At 40.7% G+C, this 19,998-nt stretch overlaps 1 protein-coding gene across 10 annotated transcripts in view; it reads left to right on the top strand.

Annotated features, from left to right (window-relative positions):
• LOC128684990 (tigger transposable element-derived protein 1-like) overlaps nucleotides 1–19,998 on the top strand; it is a 156,018-nt gene that overhangs the window by 38,585 nt on the left and 97,435 nt on the right. For 4 of the 10 annotated variants that reach the window (XM_070103931.1, XM_070103936.1, XM_070103900.1 and 1 more), the window contains exon 2: nucleotides 12,828–13,105. The exons of the other annotated variants lie outside the window; for them this stretch is intronic. The gene's annotated coding sequence lies outside the window, so the exon portion shown is untranslated. The remainder of the gene's footprint in view (nucleotides 1–12,827; nucleotides 13,106–19,998) is intronic. 10 annotated transcript variants of the gene reach the window in all.

Genomic DNA, 19,998 nt, shown 5'->3' on the forward strand with positions numbered 1-19,998 from the left:
GGTGTGATTGGCCTGAGATGCCTGGTCAATATATAATGGGTCTTAACACCCGGTGTGCACAGTATTAAAAAAATCTGGGATCACTTAGTATCTTGCGGGAGCACCAATTTGAGTGCCAGCTAGAGCAAATAGCATGGCAAATACCAGGGATTCACAGATGTCCTGTCATATTAACACTCCCCTTTTAAGAGGAAAGAGATGGATGTGGCCACAAATTGTTGTGGAAATATAAAAAATCTTGATAATAACCCATGTTTAACATCTGTGCAACATGCTTTCATTTTTGATACCATTGGTAGTGTCATCCTGCCAGAATGTCCTATAACCTATGCCCTAAGTAAAGAGAAAAGATTCTGGAACACGTGTAATATGTATTCGGCTGTCTGGCTGGCATGGCTGGCAACTCAGTGGCAAGTAATATGCATTTTCACTTCATCATGAATCAGATGTGACTACTGCATTGTAATACCTATTGGTTTACAAACTGCTCTCTGAGACTGAGAGACAAGCAGATGGAAAGACAAACACACACACAGGCAGAGAGACAGACGGAAAGACATGCATGTTTGTGTATACCAGTGAAAGCAAATAAAGCCAAGGTTCCCTGGAGCAGTGCACGTTTATCAAGTGTCACAACACAGCTCCACTGTGAGCAGTTTAGTGACACTCTTCTTAACACGTTGCTTCAAGGAGTTTCGTATATACTCCAGCGTGTCTTAAACATCGCTGAGACCTTTAAATTTGTATATATTTCCAGACAATAGTAAATGACCAAGGCAGGTGAAAATGTTCACCTGTCAGTGTGTGATTATTTGAGTACTATTTCTGTACCTAATATTAGTGTCAGAACGAAGATTGGCTATGAAATCACAAGAACTATTATAAGTTATAATTATCTGAACATAAATACGTATATAAATTAAAATAAAAACGAGAAAAAGAGATATATCAGCAACACTTCTGCAAGCTGCAGTACTTGATGTTGCTGTCAGGTGAGCATCCAGTGCCAACTTCACAGTCTTATATCTCCGTAAGTACTGGTCCTATTTTGTGTTTTGGGGTCTTATTACACACAGAAAATTGCCCTCATTAACCCTTTGACTGTCGCAAGCCCATTTCTGAAACTGTCATTCTATGTCGAGAAATATTCGAAAAAAAAAAAAAAGAATTTCTTACCAAAATATTAAGGTTATTTTACTAAGTGTATTAAGCCTAAAAAATTTTTTTGCCATCAGTACTTACTGAGATTTAGAGACGCAAAGTTGGCAGAAAATGAGCCGCATATGGCAACAGTGGTGAATGCCACCCACCCGGTATTCTTTTATTTTCTCGAATTCGAAGGTTTCTTGTATTTTCCAATATTTTTCTTTTCTAAATAACTTATGTGGCCTGTGAGACCAAAGGTGCATTGTTCAAATATACACTCATTGTATACAACTCAATAACTGCACAAACATTATCATTATTGTGTACAAAACTTGTTTACACAAACCAACAATATAAAACATTGTTTATTACTATTCTGTAATATACATACATATATACGTATGTACCATCACTGAACACTTTCCTAAAACTGCTGCAGCTTGTGGAACTCTTTGAAACATGGGTATATGCTGAGTGGTGCTTCATACTCCTCACACATAAAATGAGTGTCTCTGCATTTTTGTGGGCGTTTTGTGGTATGTGCACAGACAAAACGCCTCTTCTGAGCAATTTTCTTGAAAGCAGTACGAGGCAGTTGTATGGGGTAGTGATCACCAGGCCTCAGACGAGATGGCATGTGTTGGTAATTTCATGGGCGCTGGTCTATTGCAGGTGTTGGTCCTTGGTACTTGAATATTGTTTGTCTGATGACTGACAAACAAAATTCACCGTATTTTGGTTTGTTGTTGGTCTTCAACTTGTATATGTTATAAGTATTCAGCATGGAAATATCAAGAAGATGGAAAAGAAATTTTATGTGCCACTTATAACTCTTGCATACACAATCAGCAAACCCAATCTGCATGTCACATTTGTCCACTAAGTGCATATTGAGGTTGTAGTCCATCGCAGCTGCAGGTTTTAAAATGGGTTCATTGGTCTCTCTATTCTGCCTGCCACTGTCTGCCATTTTGTTTAGGTGAACTGATGTCACGATTGTGACATTACGTTTGTCACGCCACCGAAATCCCATGGCAGCGAAGGCCTGCACCTCACCTCTGCGAGTACCAGCGTCGAACCTAGGCATATGCTTATGATTACCACGCACTGTCCCACACGTATGTCATGTTCATTCGCAAGAAATCACTAAATATGGGGCTTGTGTATCAGTTATCAGTAGTATATAATGTATGCCCCTTACCATCACCAGGGATACCCATTAACTTCCTGGTATCTCTCAATGTATTACTGCCAGTACGTATACATGTACATTTATATCCAGAACCAGACCACTTGAGCAAACACACAGTACAAATAACTTGATTCCAAAGCATTTCCTTTTGCTGGGTATATACTGCTTGAATGACAGTCTGCCTTTGAACAAAATCGAAGACTCATCAATAGCAAGCTTTGGGATAAAAATACATACAGCACTTTTGTTTCAGGTACATGAACCCATTCCTGATCTTATATAACTTGTCGCTTCTGTCAGGCCTGGTTTTGTCTGAGAAGTGTAGCATACATAACTGTAACAAAAAATGATTCACTGGTATAAAATCATTAAAACCTGGGGTTGAAATCAGGCATTCCGTTGACCAGTATGTGGTGACTGTGTGCTTATACACATGTGGCTTAAGCATCATTGTGGCAAAGAACAGATACATCTCTGCCACAGTTGTGTCCTTCCACTGGTGTAGCCGTGACCTTGGTGAAGGAATTGTATTTGCCATGGTGCACTCATAGTATGTGTTGCTTTTCCTGACAATAATTTCCATCAAGGATTCATCGAAGATAAACTGAAAGCATTCCAGTTCAATGGCATTGTTCCCAAGTGTACACGATGGCCGTATTCCACTTCGTGTTTCATCAGTCATTGGGATTGGGAACAAAATTGGCAACTTGCTGCCAATCCCAGATGCAGTCTGCTGATGGGTTCTGGATGTTGAAAGGTGGTTGTGGTTGTGGATGTTGTGGGAGTGTGTAGGGGTGGTTGAGGGTGGTTTTGGCTGGGCTGAGTTAGGAGCGTGGGTAGTAGCATGGCCCGTTGCTGGTGCCACATGACTCATGCCACCGCCAACATCACCACCACCATCACCTTCTGCCCCACGCACATTACACATTTCCATTGTACCAATATCGTCATCTTCACTCTCAGGTCATGGTGTAGGGGCACGGGATGTACTCCGAGATATACTCCTTTGCTTTGAAAGAGCATATGGCACACTACCAGAACGCATGCTGCATCGTACATAATGCTGTTTCACCGGCGAAAATTTCCCCTCACTGTCGCAACTCAAGCTGCTTTTAGTAACTTTGAAATCACTATCATTATCACTCTCACTGCTCAGATCCTAGTCCTGTAGACAGGGAAATAGTTTCCTTTTTCTTCCTGGTACAGGTGAACGTGAATGAGACGGCCCAGCACTAGAAGTGGAAGGTTGAGAGTCAACTGGGTTTTCATCACTAATTACGTTATCCTGGGCACTGCTTTCGGTCACACCCTCTTGAAAACCATGGAATTCACTTTCACTGGGACTTCCATTGCTGTTAGAACTATCACTTGGGAACAGAAGACCTTCAATTCGGTGAGGAGTGAGGTACTTCTTACCACGAGGCATGGTGAGCAAGGGCTACCAAGATGGCATTCTCACAATGCACCACTGAGTCCCCAATTTTTTTGACAGGGTGCTCATCCACCACACAGACCCATTCTCTCACATCTAGGCCTACCAGCTTTCTCCCGCTCGATTTGAAACCGCTTGAATATACGTGTATTAGTACATCGAAAACATTGGCTCATAAGACGTATGTATATGACCAAAACAGTCAAAGGGTTAATTCAAAAAAATTCAAAATATTCGGAGTGCTGGCAGTGAAAATATAGATCTACGTTTGGGCAGTTTAAGGGTTAAGGAGGTAAATGACTGAAATTTGCAGTTTTTGTTAAAAAGTTTGACAAATTCCTAGATATCCTGATCCGAGGTGAATGTAATGCACCGGTAGCTTACTCATGAGAATGTGTTGGGAAAGGGTAATATTTGTTTGGAAAAAGTAGGGGGTGTGATAACAGACAGGTTGGCTATGGCTAAACAGATAAACTGAAGGAAAGCAGGCTCATGTTGCCCATTAATGTATTCTTTTCTTAAGGTTTTGATCAGAATAATGGCAGTAAATAGAGACATTACATCTCGTACAACATTATTTTGCTATTGTAAACTTTACTTTCCACATTTTTGTCCCAGTTGTTACTCTTGTTACTATTTTGTTTATGTGCACTTGACTGTGATCCAAAAATATGCATTTTTACTTTATGATAATGGGGAGGGGAGGACAAGATCAAGATTTTTTTCATAAAATAGTGATCAGAATTGTTCACAGTGATGTGTTCTATCAGTTTAATTAAATGAACAGATATTAACTTCTTGTAGAACTGGTAGTATTTTGTTTTTTAACACAGTATTTTCCAGATATAAATTTGGAACATTAGAGTCAAGGTACATGCTTGAGATAAATTGAAGACTGCCATGATCTGTGTATACATACACCTTACAACCAGTTGCATTCACTGTAGTGTACTGTATATTACAGATATATATCACTGTCCAGACCTCCAGTATGAAACGTCCACAGTATCGAAGAGTTTTCCAAAAAACAAGTGCTATTTTTCTTATGAAATGTTAGAGGATCTTTTTCAGAAGGTAATAAAGCGAAAAGTGTGAAATTTGATCGAAAACTAACGAAATTATGCTTTCACGAATTTTGCTGTGTCAGAGATATTTACATATCGGCAATTTAGCCCACTTTGAGCCCTGTTTTAAGCCTGTAACATTGTTCCAGTCAACCAAATTCTTAGGTATTTTGCTGTTATGTCTTCCATTTTATTGACTGAGCACAAGAAATTGCCCAATCAACTATTTCAAGTACACAAGAAAGTGATCAGAAATTGGCTAGTTTGACACAAATTTCAAAATTGGTTCCAGAATAAACAATGCAGGCTTTCCTGGCAGTAAAATAATATCAGTGCATTCGTGAACTCACATTAGACCCACCAGTTGATGTGTATTAGATGCGTGACGTGATTTGTTTACTCATGTACGTCAGCAAATATTGAACAATGCTGCTACTTTGAGCTCAATTTCAAGCTATTTTCAGTCCTGAAATCAATCAAAATCATATCTATTTCTGCAGTGTATCTTCCATTCTATAAATGAAATGAAGAAAATGAGAATACAACCATAAAACCACGTGATCTTATTTACTATTTCTTGGTGTCATTTAGTGGAATGGAAAATATTCTACTAAAATAAAGATGATTTTGATTGGTTTCTGGACTAGAAGTAGCTTAAAATTGAGCTCAAAGCAGCAGAAATATTCAGTGGTTGCCGATATTCCACAGTGCAGGTATAGCCTCGCTGCAACACCCGTTCCTTTTTTATGTGTTTTTAACCCTTTCAGGGTCTGTGCTGTAGATCTATGGTTATACATTGAGGGTCCAAACCGTAGATCTACGCCAAAATTCTAGCGGCAAATTTAGCGCAAGAAGGCTGGTAGGCCTACATCTGAGAGAACAGGTCTGTGTGGTGTGTGCGTGCCATAAACAAAAATTCTAGGCGCCCACATGGCATTGTGGGAACGCCGCCTCAGTAACCTTTGTTCACCATGCCTCGCTGCAAGGCAGCTCTCACTTCGAGGCGAATTGGGACTCTCCTCTTTGTAACTGATAGTTCTGACTCTGATGGAAGTGGAAATGAAGAATTCTATGGCTTTGACCGATTAGTGACCGAAAGCAATGACCAGGATATCGAAGATAGTGCAGAAAATCCTATTGATTCTCAGCCTTCTACCTCTGGTGTGGGCACGTCTCAGTCACGTTCTGTCGCAAGAGAAAACTTATATTTTCGCGTGGCCAGGCTTATATAATGATAATGACTTAAGTAATGATGATGATAGTTATGTGGACTGTGATTTTATTGCTCTTGATGATCATTCGAGTAGTGATAGTGAGCAATCATATTCACCAGTGAAGTTTCGGTATATACGCCGCCTCATGTGCTCGGGTAGTGTTCCCTATGCAGTGCCCAGGGGACAGAGTACATCCTGCAGTACATCCCGTGGACCTACACCAGGAATAGACAGTGAAAGTGAGGATGATATGGCTACACTTCGCATGAATAGACCACAGGCATCAGTAGGTGGTGGTATTGTTGGTGATAGTGGTAGTGGTAGTGCCATGGCCATGCATGACTCACCAGCCCAGGGTGGGACCCACGCCACTGACTCCTCAGCTCAAGGACAAACCGGATCGTCCCCCACCACAACTACAACTACAACCACAACTGGCTTATGATGTCCAGTACCCACCAGCAAACCGCATCTAGTATTGGCAGCAAAATCCCAATTTTGTTCCCAATCCTCACCATTTTGATGACTCTCAAAGTGGAATCCTACCAGCTTGTTCCCTTGGAAACACTGCAAATGAACTGGAATTCTTTGAACTGTTCTTTGACCAGCCCTTGATGGAAACTATTGTCAGGGAAAGTAACAAGTATTTTGAGTACACCATGGCAAATACGATCATATCACCACAGTCAAGACTACACCAGTGGAAAGAGACAACTATGGCTGAAATGTATTTGCTTTTTACAACAATAATGCTTATGCCTCATGTCTATAAGCATAATATAAAATCATACTGGTCCACAGATGGGCTAATTTGTAACCCGGCCTTCAGTGAAATCATCCCAGTGAACAGGTTTATCTTACTATAACATATGTTGCACTTCTCTGACAAAACCAGGCCTGACAGAAGTGACAGGTTATACAAGATTAGAAACGCTTTTATTTATCTGAAACAAAAGTTCAACATGTACTTTTATCCTTTCAAGAATCTTGTACTTGACGAGTCTTTGATTTTGTTCAAAGGTAGACTGTCGTTCAAATAGTATATACCGAGCAAGAGGAAACGCTTTGGTATAAAACTGTTTGTACTCTGACTGTGACAGTGGCCTGGTATTGGATATTATTGTGTTCACAGGAAGTAAAACATTGAAAGATACCAGGATGTTATTGGGTATCTCAGGTGATGTAGTGAGAAGTATGATGGGACCTTATCTTGGTAAGGGGCATAAGAAATAATGTAAATACAATTAATCCGTTCCTGACACCCAGAAGTATTAAAACAAAAAAAAAATTTACATGAAATATAGATGTAGTACATAAACAATACAATGGGACATGATGAATAAAACATTAACAGCATAACACTTACCTTTATTGGCGATTCTTCTTAGTGTATGGAAGACTGGAGGAGGAGACAGATTGCATTAGTTACTCTTTGGAAGGGGAATCCCCTTCCATCAACACCCCAGGTACCAAGTGCTTTTCTGGGGTTACTTCTCTTCTCTGTTTCTTAATGCCACTAGGACCAACTTGAGAGTCACTGGAGTCCTATCTCACAAAAAAACTGTCCAGAGAGCTCTGTTTCTGGCGCCTCTTTAAAACTTCCCTAAAATGGGCCAAGACTGTCACTGTACAAGTTGCCGATATGGCTTGCAACATCCTTCTCAGGGTGATGTTTCTCCATAAATCTTTCCATCCTACCCCACATTTCAAAAATCTCCTTAATTTCTGAAGAAGGCACCGTTTTCCATCTTCCTCCTCCTCTGCAGCAAGATTCTGAGCTGCGATCTGTTGCTCTTCCTGCTGAAGCTCTTGCAGCTCCTCAGTGGTTAGCTCTTCGTTGTGGTCTTCCACCAACTCTTCCACATCCTTCAAACTCACATCCAATCCCATGTAACTCCCCAGTGCCACAATAGAGTTCACAACCGACATAGGCTCATCAGGGGCCTCCTCAAACCCTTCAAAATCCCTATTGTCGACACAATCTGGCCACAAGTTTCTCCAAGCAGAGTTCAAAGTTCTGGTAGTCACTCCCTCCCAAGCCTTACCTATAAGGCTTATGCAATGGAGAATACTGAAGTGTTCTTTCCAAAAATCTCTTAGGGTCAAGTGAGTGTCTGAGGTCACATTAAAGCACCTTTCAAACATTGCTTTGGTGTAGTTTTTTTTAAAGTTTGAAATGACCTGCTGGTCCATGGGCTGGAGGAGAGGAGTGGTATTCGGGGGCAACAACTTTACTGTGATGAACCCAAACTCCTTCAGAATTAGGTCATCCAAGTTTGGAGGATGAGCAGGTGCATTGTCCATTACTAGGAGGCACTTGAGATCCAATTTCTTTTCCAGGAGATAATTCTTCACACTAGGGCCAAACACTTCATTGAACCACTTGACTAAAATTTCCCTCGTGACCCATGCCTTATTATTAGATCTCCAAAACACACACAATTTACTCTTCATAACATTGTTTTTCTTGAACACACTGGGATTTTCAGAATGGTACACTAGTAACGGTTTCACTTTGAAATCCCCACTAGCATTAGCATAGAACATGAGCGTCGGCCTGTCTTTCATAGGCTTGTGTCCTGGCAGTGCCTTTTCTTCCTGTTTCGTCACAATTGAACACTTGTTCAGATTTCAGTCCTTTAGCCTCTTATGTACTCCTTGAAATCTTGCACATATTTTTCAGCCGCTTTTTGGTCCGAACTGGCAGCCTCACCATGCCTTATCACACTGTGTATGCCAGTACGCTTCCTAAATCTCTCAAACCAGCCTTTGATGGCCTTAAATTCACTCACATCACTAGTTGCAGGCAATTTCTTTACCAAATCGTCATGCAACTGCCTTGCGTTTTCACAAATAATCGACGTCATAAGACTATCTCCTGCTAATTGTTTCTCGTTTATCCACACCAATAATAACTTCTCAATATCTTTGAGTACTGGTGATCTCATTTTTGTCAGCATATTTACCCCCTTTGCAACAACAGCTTCCTTGATTTCCTTTTTCTTGGCTATGATGGAAGATATAGTTGTACGGGATTTGTTATACCTCCTGGCCAGTTCGCCCACATGTACGCCACTTTCATATTGTTCAATGATGTTTAATCGCATTTCTCACCTTTACCGAAGGCTTGGCACTAGGAGCTTTCTTTGGAGCCATGGTAGCTTATTTAGCACTTGCAAGCACTAAAATGAATGGATTATGAAATATTTCATATGAACACGTGAGGGGACCGTTGCTCACTGGTAAACAATGGCACACTGACTGGGAAGAGAGGCCGATGCAGCTCAGAGCCGTGAGTACGCGTCCAGGACGAAAGACGATTAGCGAGTTAACGGACCATTTGTGAGCCAATGTTTAGACGAAATAACGGGACTGTTTCCAAAATGGACAACTTTCATGCCGAACGATTATTGAGAGACCACTGTATATACGACCGAAACAGTCAAAGGGTTTAAAAAAAAATTTTTCACATGAAATATACAATTAACTGCACAGAAAACAATGTTACACAAAGAATAAATGCATACTTCATGAGGAATAAATGACACTTACCTTTATTGAAGATTTATTGATGAGTGATCAGATGGGAGGAGGGGAGATGATGGAGGTGTATTATTGTTTGGAAGGGGAATCCCCTTCCATAAGGACTTTAGGTAGAACGTCCTTTTCCGGGGTTACTTCCCTTCTTTTTTTAATACCACTGGGAACAATTTGACAGTCACTGGACATTTGTCACACCAAAAATCTGTCCATAGAGCTGTTTCTGGCATTCCTTTAAGGTTTTCCTAAAATGGGCCACAAGATTGTCATTGTAAAAGTAACCAGCACGGCTTGCAATATCTGTGTCAGGGTGATGTTCATCCATAAAGGCTTGTACCCTTGTCCACGTTGTACAAACGTCCTTTATCGTTGAAAAAGGCAATTTCCTCCATCTCTCTCTCTTCCCTCCTCTGAAGCTGTTTTCTCAGTTGTGGTATCTTGCTGTTGCAGATGCTCTTGCAGCTCATCAGTGGTTAGTTCTTCGTCGTCGTGCTTCACCAACTCTTCCACATCCTCCCCACTAACCTCCAACCCCATGGACTTCCCCAATGACACATTAGATTCCACAACTGGTATAGGCTCCTCAGGGTTAGCCCCAAACCCTTCAAAATCCTTCTCTTGCACACATGGCTACAGTTTCCTCCAATCAGAGTTCAAAGTCCTGCAAGTCACTCCCTCCCAAGCCTTACCTGTAAGGTTTGTGCAACTGAGGATAATAAAGTGAACTTTCCAAAACTCTCTTAGGGCCAATTCAGTGTCTGAGGCTACTTCAAAGCACTTGTGAAACATTGCTTTGGTGTACAGTTTTTTGAAATTTGAAATGACCTGCCGGTCCATGGTCTGGAGGAGAGGAGTGGCGTTAAGAGGCAAAAATTTCACTTTTATGAAACAATTCGCTCTTGCAAGTCTGGAGGATGAGCAGGAGCATTGTCTAATACCAGGTGGCACTTGAGGTCCAATTTATTTTCGAGGAGGTATTTTTTCATAGTGGGGCCAAACACATGATAGAACCAATCATGGAAAATGTCCCTAGTGACCCATGCCTTACTGTTTGCCTTCCACATCACACACAAATTAGTCTTGATGACACTGTTTTTCTTGAACACTCTGGGAGTTTCAGAGTGATACACGAGTAAAGGCTTCACTTTGGAATCCCCACTAGCATTTCTACAAAACATTAGAGTTAGCCTGTCTTTCGTAGGCTTGTGTCCTGGCAGTGCTTTTTCCTCCTGTGTAATGTAGGTCCTGTTTGGCATTTGCTTCCAAAACAGGCCTGTTTCATCACAAACACTTATTGGGGTTTTAATTTTTCATTGTCTATGAACTCTTTGAATTCCTGCACATATTTTCCAGCCACTTTTTTGTCAGAACTGGCAGGCTCACCATGCCTTATCACACTGTGTATGCCACTACGATTCTTAAATCTCTCAAACCAACCTTTGCTGGCCTTAAAATCACTAACATCAACACTAGTTCCAGGCATTTTCTTAATGAGATGTGCATGCAACTGCCTTGCCTTTTCACACATGATCGACTGTGAAACGCTATCTCCTGATAATTGTTTGTCATTGATCCACACCAATAACAGTCTCTCCACATATTCGAGTATTTGCGATCTCTGTTTTGTAAGCATACTTGCACGTTTTGCATCAGCAGCTTCCTTGATTGCCTTTCTGATGGCCAGGATAGTAGCGATGGTTGATTGGGGTTTGTTATACAACCGGGCCAGCTTAGAAGCACACACTCCACTTTCATACTTTGCGATTATCTCTTTCCTCAATTCGATAATATTTCTCACCCTTTTTTGCCACAGGGTTGTCACTAGAAGCTTTCTTTGGGCCCATGGTGGCTTATTTAGCAGTTACAAGCACTAAAAACAATGGAATAATACAAAATGTATCGAATGTATGCGTGGAACTGTCCGCACTGGCTTGTAAACAATGGCACACTAGCTGAAGGCAGGGCAGCTGAGGCGTGCTTAGGCAGGATGGACAGGCAGACACGTTCGGGACGATTGTCCTTAACCGGGTTTTTGATCATTGGCCGAGGCAATATTTTTACACTAAAACACATCACTATCCGATGTCATCGTTACCCAAAGGTCCACTGTACATAAAAATGTCGTTAATTTTTTTACTATAGACATGCATGTTATTTTATAACGTGTGTTATACCACTGCCTCTACCACTGCAGCGGCTTTGACCCCCAGAACAAGGGTGACATTAAAGCAATATCAAAGATATTTGACATAAACCCACTACCATTATAGTATGCTCCTTGTTTTTGTGACGAATTCATTTATCGATGCGGTATTAGGACCAGAACTCCATCGTTAAGTGAGGAGAGGCTGTAGTATGCTCCTCACATAGCGATGAATTCGTTTGCCAACGTTGTCTCAGGAACGGAACTATGTCATTAAGTGAGGAGAGGCTGTATTACACTTTTCATACTTAGCAATTTATCATTCCAGAAGTTAAAAGCTTTACCCTATTTCCCAGATAAACCATAACCAGAAATGATTGGTCACAATTCAGGGTGTCCAAATAATTGAAGCAAACCTAGTGAAAACCAGCAAAGTGGACCAGGATGTGTAAGGGGTCCTTTCCCATTTTTGGAAAATCATCAAACATCTAATATTTTTGCTATTTCCACCCAGTTTCTAGCTACTTTGAGTCCTCAGACCAGCCAAAGGCATCTCTTACTTTTGTAGTATGTCTTCCATTCTATTAAATAATACCAAGAAGCAGCCAACAAAACCAGAACCCTCTTAGAAAGCACCTCAGTCACTGTTTTTAGTCAAATACAACCTGAAGGAGTCTAGCTCAAAGTGTAGATGTATGCGAGAGACTGATAGGGTTAATGGGGCCTTATATTATTATTTTTTTTTCCACATTATTGGGCATTGGCAGGTAAGATGGGATTTCAGAGACAAAATTAATTAGAAATGCCCCTTGGGCAGGTTTTACACACACTACTTAATGTAATGGCGAATAAACCTGTTAATCATATATTAGCAGTACAACGCTTAAAAACTACTCAGTCATATATAGGACTGGAGATAAGGTTGACTGAAAGAGTTGGAGCTTTTTTTTACTCTTCAGGGCAATATTGTCTGCAAATGACATCTGGATAGTGTTCCTTTTAAAATCGTTGAGATATGAAGAATAATTACACTACTTCTATAAGTAACATAATAGGAAATTGAAAGTGGAGTAAGATGCCTCTCTTTTCATTTTAGGATTGTGGAGATGGTCGGTTGGCTACAGTCCTCACACCGAGGGCAGGGCAAGGGTTTGAGGGGGGTAGCGTGTTGGGTGAGAGAGGAAAGAGCTCTATGAAAGTCTGCCCAACCTGTGGCTACCTTTCACAGGACATGTGTGATCTACGAAAACACTTCAGGATCCACACTGGAGAGAAGCCATATGCATGCTCACGTTGTCCATATCGCTCTACTCAAAGCAGCAACTTAAAAACTCATTTTCGTAAACATCACCCTGGTGCTTTTGCTAATGCACAGTAATTACTATTCATTAGTGTATTGTAGAGGGTACTAAAAAAAAAAAAATGATACCTTCAAAGAGAAATGAAGTATTAATAGTCCTGAAGCTGTTGATGTTTTTTTTTTGAGTCAAATTTGGACTACTACTCAACTATTGATTCATAACACTGCTTGTATACATTGCAATAGTTCATTCAAAAAATGTTGAAAACATTCCATTATATTTAATTTGCCCCCTTTTTTTTTTTTTACTGTGGAATAATTACGATTTTAATTCTCGTATTGATGGTTTCTTATTTTTTAGGAAATTTATTAGCAAAAAGGTTATTTCCTTTCCAGCATTGAGAATTGCTTAATTAAAAACTATTTTGCATTCTTGATAATATTCATAAGGTATCAAAATTCCTAAATGTGGTTTGATAGTTTTTTTTTTTAAGCATATTTCTGTATCTACTGCATTTTTCATGAAATAATTGAAAATGAAGGAATGTGTTTGAGTGAAATTTTATGAAAATTACGATCTGATTGCACTGATGAACATGCAGATTTTGGATGATTTACATTAAAAACCTTTGCTGTGGAGAGAGAAAAGTATAGTAAATAATTGAATTAGGTATTCAGTTTGGATACCAAATTTCTGGTGTTATTAAATACATGTGAGAGCAGGAGAAAGACACATGGACACACTTGAGATGCCAAGATAATAAAGTACTGCTTATCCAACTAGGTCTTTGCAGTGTAGCTTCTGAAATAGTTCACTGTTCAGATGATATTTTAGAAAGCTAAAAGAACACAAACACAACTGACTCTTGGCTAGGTTTTACTCACTAGGAGTTTTATTGACTTAATAAAGCTCCTAACAAGCAAAATGTACCTGTAATAAATGTATGATTGCCTGCTTGTGTCCTTGTCATTAAATTATTTAATTACAAAATTAAATTGGATTTTAAATCAACATAGTTTCTAAGCAGTTTTAAAACACTAGAAGTGATAATTACTTTTTGTTTACTAATAAGAATCTCAAATATATTGTATTTTATTCTTTTCAATGCAGTTGACCATCAGTTAAGACAGTAGTAGTGTTCCTGAAAATGGCGTTTAATAAAAAAATGTCAACAATGAACTGAATAACGTGGGAAAAATAGTTACATTCATTTGATACCCAAAAGATCCAACAGTATTTTTGTAAGGTTTTATAATTTCTCAAAACTCAAAAATACCCAAGTTAGTTTTCTTTATATTGCATTATAGTTATCATTGCTTCTAATAGTAATGTGTGGAGATAGTTGATGTGATCCTGTACAATTCCTTTAACAACATAGGACAGGTAATTCCATAACTATCACCTGCAAACATCTGTAAAAATACTATATATTATCTGCCACAAGACTAAGATTTTTTAGTAAATGTGCCCAGCATAATAACCATGAGTGCAAGATAATACCAAAAATGTGAAAAATGATAAAATTCCAAGAAAACCTTTTGGGGTTATCATGTCCTGCTATGAGGTTGGGTGGGTTTAAGGGTTGCAGTTGCCCATGGATGGTTATGTCCATTTCACTACTGTGAAATTAACTTGCTGAATGTTTTTGTAAATATACAGTGGAACCATGTATATCGGCCACAATCCGTTCCAGAAGGTCAGCCTAAATTCGATAAGGCCTAAATTCGAAAAGGCTTAAATTCAAAGCAATATTTCCCATAAGAATTAATGTAAATACAATTAAATTGTTTCAGATACCCCAAAATAATAATAATAATAATAATAAAAAATACATTTTGTAAAGTTTAACTATAGTTTTACATGCCCAGAACAATGACAAATACATGTAAATGAACATTAACCCTTTCAGGGTTTTTGACATACTAGTACATCTTACGCGCCAGGGTTATTGATGTACTAGTATGCATAAATTCTAGCATCGTCAAATCAAGCAGGAAAAGGCTGTAGGCCTAGATGTGAGAGAATGGGCCTCCGTGGTCAGTGCGCAGTACAAAAAAAATCGGGGAGCCAGTGGTTCATTTTGTGGGAAAGCCATTTTATTACACTTTTTTCACCATGTCTAGCACTAAGAAACTCCTCACTCCTCAGCTAATTGGGGCTCTCTTTTTCCCAAGTGACAGTTCAAACACAGATGGAAGTGTCAGTGAAGATGAATTTCATGGTTTTGAGGAGTTTGTGACCAAAAGCAATGGCCAGGAAACCAGAAGGAAGGAAGAAAGAAAGGTAGGAAGAAAGAGAGGAAGGAAGGAAGAGATGAGAGGAAGGAAGGAGGAAAGGAAGAGATGGGAGGAAGGAAGGAGACCATCAACCTAGGATAACCAAAAAATTCAGACAGTGACTTATTTCCATGTGGGTTGGTGGGGTGGGGATGTTGACAGTCAGTGAGGGTGGCGAGTGATGGTGTGATTCGTCATTGTGGCACTAATTCTGCCAGTGACTCGGCATATTTACAAGTCCACCCCCACACAATAACTACAAGCTTTACAGAAGCTGTAGCAGTTCTGGAAAGTGTCCAGTGACTTTATGTGTGTATATATGTGATAGAAAAGTAGTAATAAACAACATTTCTAATTGTTGGTTTGTGTAAACATGTTTTGTATACAATATAATGACTGTGCGGCTATTGTGTAGCATACAACGAGTGAATGTACATTCAATATACCTTGTATTGGTCTCACAGGCCATAAAAGTTACTTGAAGGAAGAAAGAAAGGAAGGAAGAAGGAGGGAAGGTTGGAAGAGATGAGAGAAAGGAGGGGAGGGAGGTAGGAAGAAGGGAAGGTAGGTAGGAAGGAGGGTAGGTAGGTAGGAAGGAGGGAAGGTAGGAAGGAAAGAAGTAAGGTAGGTTTGTGGGGAGGAAGGGATGTGTTGTGGAAGGCAGTGAGGTTAGTGAGTGGTGGTATGATGCATCATTGTGACACAAGACACACTGGTGACTCAGCATATTTACAAGTCCACCCCCACACAACTACAAGCTTTCAGAACCTCTTGCAGTTATAGGAACCAGTTCAGTGACTGTGTGTGTGTGTGTGTGTGTGTGTTGTGTGTGTGTGTGTGTGTGTGTGTGTGTGTGTGTGTGTGTGTGTGTGTCTTTTTTTCAAATATAATATAGGGAAGTACCACCTGTATAGCTGGACTGGGGACCCTCATCCTCAGGGAAGACAAACGTACCTCAGGGAAAACTCAAGGTCCTCCCCGGAGCTGTTTGAATATTTTCTTCTCCTACCACCCCCTATATTTTATATTTTATGTGAACATTTATTAATAAACAGAATACATTTACAGAAAAACATAAACATAAATACATTTACAGAAAAACATAAACATAAATACAATGGCACAATGTATTGAAGGTCATGAATTTCCTCCAGCTCCTCTGAAGCCAGATGTGAGCCAAGTGTGCAGCAAGCATTTCCCCTCTGGATGGCCACGCTGAGTCGCTGGAACATGAAAGAGGCTGCCCTTGGGTCCCTGGTGGTGTCGATGAGTCTGGAACCCAATTCTTTAAGGAAACGTGTGGCATTTTTTCCCCATGATCCCAAGGTCTCTAATCCCACTGAGACAAATTGATACTTGTGCTTATGTCCCTGTACTTGCTAATCTTGTGCTCCTCCCTGTCGCCCAACACTGTGATGGATAATGGTGTCAGCCAGTGTGGACACACAGGTATAATCCCATGCTAAGAGCTTGCCATTTAGACTGTATTGGTCTGCTTGCGCTTCGCCGCAAATACACATATATTCTGTGTGAATTGGGGCAGCAAGGCGCAGAGTCACTGCAATACGGAGGGTCTTAGGGTTGAGTCGCGTTCCCATTGCCAATATGGGAACTGTTTGGAGGAAGTCCCTGGAGTGATTTGTGCTCACAGCCTGGAAACGGGCAGTCTCCCTATCTGAGCTTCTTGGCAAGCACCTTTTCAGCGATCGGGCCATCCCAGCTTGACTGTGAGCCAGTGCTGCACTAGGGTTTGGTGCTGGAGCAGCAAGAGTCTCCCATTCAGTGATGGCACTGGCATAGCTAGGGTCCTGTATTCCTGTTGAGTCACTGAGGTTATCAGGAAGAATTTGTCTTATCAACTCGTTTGATGCTATGGAAGAGGATAGGAAAGCTGGTAGAGCAATCTGGGAGGATCTGCATACTCCTAGCCCCCCAAGCCTGACTGGAAGTGAGGCTTGCAATCACTGTCCATCTTCAAGTCAAAGGTTCAATACACACACTAGCATGGTCTTAAGGAGAGAGTCATATTCCTTGAGTTTTGGATTGCTGAAGGCTGGGGAGTATCTCAGGAAGTAGGTAAGTTTTGGTATTGATAGGCACCTGGTGAGTAGGTAGAAGGCATCATGTGTGTCTTTCATCCTGCTTTCCATCGTCCGGAGGTCTGAGACTTTATTTTCTAGGATCAGATTGATGGCATTGGACCCAAGAGGAGCACCAAGGAGAGTGCTATTGGCTGGATCAACAGCTCGTGCTCCTGGTAAAACGGCGCTAATAATCTGAATCATCTGTCGATTGGTAGAAACTATTTCACATTTGGTGGGATTTAACCCTTTGACTGTTTCAGGCCCCTCTCTGAAACTGTCATTCTATGTCGCTCAATTTTTGAAAAAAAAAAAAAATTATTTTTTCTTATGAAATGATAGAGAATCTTTTCCCGATGGTAATGACACCAAAAGTTCGAAATTTGGTCGAAAACTCGTGGAATTATGCTCCCGCGAAGTTAGCGGTCTCGGCGACATATGCGTATCGGCGATTTCGCCGACTTTGAGCCCAATTTTCAGCCAATTCCGTTGTTCCAGTTGACCAAACTCATAGCTACTTCTTTAGAACTCCATTTTATCTATCAGCTGAGTACAAGAAACCTCCCATTTACTAATTTGGACTACCCAATATGGTGATCAGAAATTGGCATTTTCGCCAATTTCACGCAAAATAAAAAAGATGCCAATTTCAAAATAGGGTCCAGAATAAACAAGGTAGACATTCGTGGCACTAAAATAACATATGCTCTGTTCATTACTCACATCTCTAGGCCCCTCTTATATTATTATTGCTTTCTATTTTGATTTTTTATTCATACAAAAAAATACAAAAATTACTGTTATGCAGACGACTGCATTATTGTAAAAATGGTATAAATAATATCAGTGCACTAGTGAAAGAATATTAGACTCCCCAGTTGACGTGTATTGGACGTGTGGTGTGATTTATGTACTCTTGAACATTGGTAAAAATCGAACATTTCCGCTACTTTGAGCTCAGTTTCAAGGTCGTTTTCATCGTAAAAGTAATGAAAATCATCTCTATTTCTGTAATATGTTTTCCATTTTATCACCTAAGACCATGAAAACGCGAATACAACGATAAATACTATACGAAAATACACCTCAAAGTCGGCGTTTTATTCCAAAAAAACGATCAGTTTTTTTTTTCTCATTACGCAATATGTGCTGCAGGATTTTTTTTATATGGTGCACACTGACCACACAGACCCATTCTCTCACATGTGGGCCTACCAGCTTTCTCACTCTTGATTTGAAGCCGCTAGAATTATTGAGTATATATACGTCAGAAACATTGGCTCGTAAGACGTATTTATACGTCGAAAACAGTCAAAGGGTTAAAAGGCCCAAGCTTTTTCCCATGTCTTTAATTTTACTGATGTCCTCCAGGAGAGATTCTGTTGTGCCAGCTAGGGTACCATTATCCAGGAACCAGATGTTGAGCTCGCTGGAGTGCTTCTGTGACTTTCTTGATGACCAAACAGAATAGAAAGGGGGCGAGAGGGTCCCCCTGTTGCACGCCCTCACACGAGTCAATTTCATGGTCCCCAAACAATAGTTTGGAAGTCACACTATAACACGATTCTATGAAGGGATAAAGGGAAGGGAAGTTTCTATAAACTGCTTGGAGAGCAGCATCCCTTCTGACTTGAGTTGAAAGCGTTGGCAAAGTCCAATTTGACCAAGGCTTTTTCATCGGACATGTTTTTGATATATACTCGTGCTGTGTGGGCAGCTGCTTCACAGCCCTGTTGAACGCCGAAACCAAGCTGAGTTGGTTTCAGCATTGCTGCAGCCTCTTGCGTCACCCTTCATACTGCAGCCTTGACGACTAGGCGCCGAAGGGTGTTACCCACTGCAATGGGCCTGATTCCGCCATCCTTTTTCTGGAGGGCACACAATGAGGCACCAAAGAAAAGGGGTCTGATGGCCTCTGGGACACTGCCAGCCAGGCACAGGTTGGAAAATTTGGTGAGTTCAGACAGCAGCCTCTCTTAAACATCACCAAGTGCTGGATAGAGTATTTGTTTTAAGTGTTTAGGCCTTAAACTGGTGAAACCTGCTGAGCCCTGTAGAAATGACATTGCAGTTCTATACACATCAGCATCCTGTAAGGTTAGATGTTCTTCACCTGTTGCAATGTCAGGGAGGTCAATGTTGGTTATGGGAGCCCTGGGTGGATGTTTGTCCTTCAGAGCTTGCACCGTGCTGACGTCCTTGGGAGTGATGGTATCCTCACTGGTTATAAGCCTCAGAGCTCCAATAGTATTACCTCCTATATTTTTGCTAATTTGGGCTCTGATTTTTTGAGGCGTCGGGTGCCCGGCGGGTGTTTGTTGCCCTAGGGGGGAGACGGACGAGGTTGTCATCCCTTGGGAATGCATTTGTTGCCCTAATAACATGTGTTGCTAGTGACTTGTCCCTCCATGGTGGGACAGCCAAACAGGCATTGCCAAAAAGCAGCAGATTGTGCCTGGATCTGTTGTTTGAAAGAGCATCTTTGACTTTCTTCAGAAGGTCAGTGAATTTGCTAGCAGCTTGAGGGCGAGCTGCTTTGGGGATGTGTGTCAGAGTCCTGGTGGATGTTAATTTGATTGCAGATTTGAGGTCCTCTGTAGAGGTGAAGT

This window comes from Cherax quadricarinatus, chromosome 5 (assembly GCF_038502225.1).
Source record: "Cherax quadricarinatus isolate ZL_2023a chromosome 5, ASM3850222v1, whole genome shotgun sequence".
Taxonomy (NCBI): Eukaryota; Metazoa; Arthropoda; class Malacostraca; order Decapoda; family Parastacidae; genus Cherax; species Cherax quadricarinatus.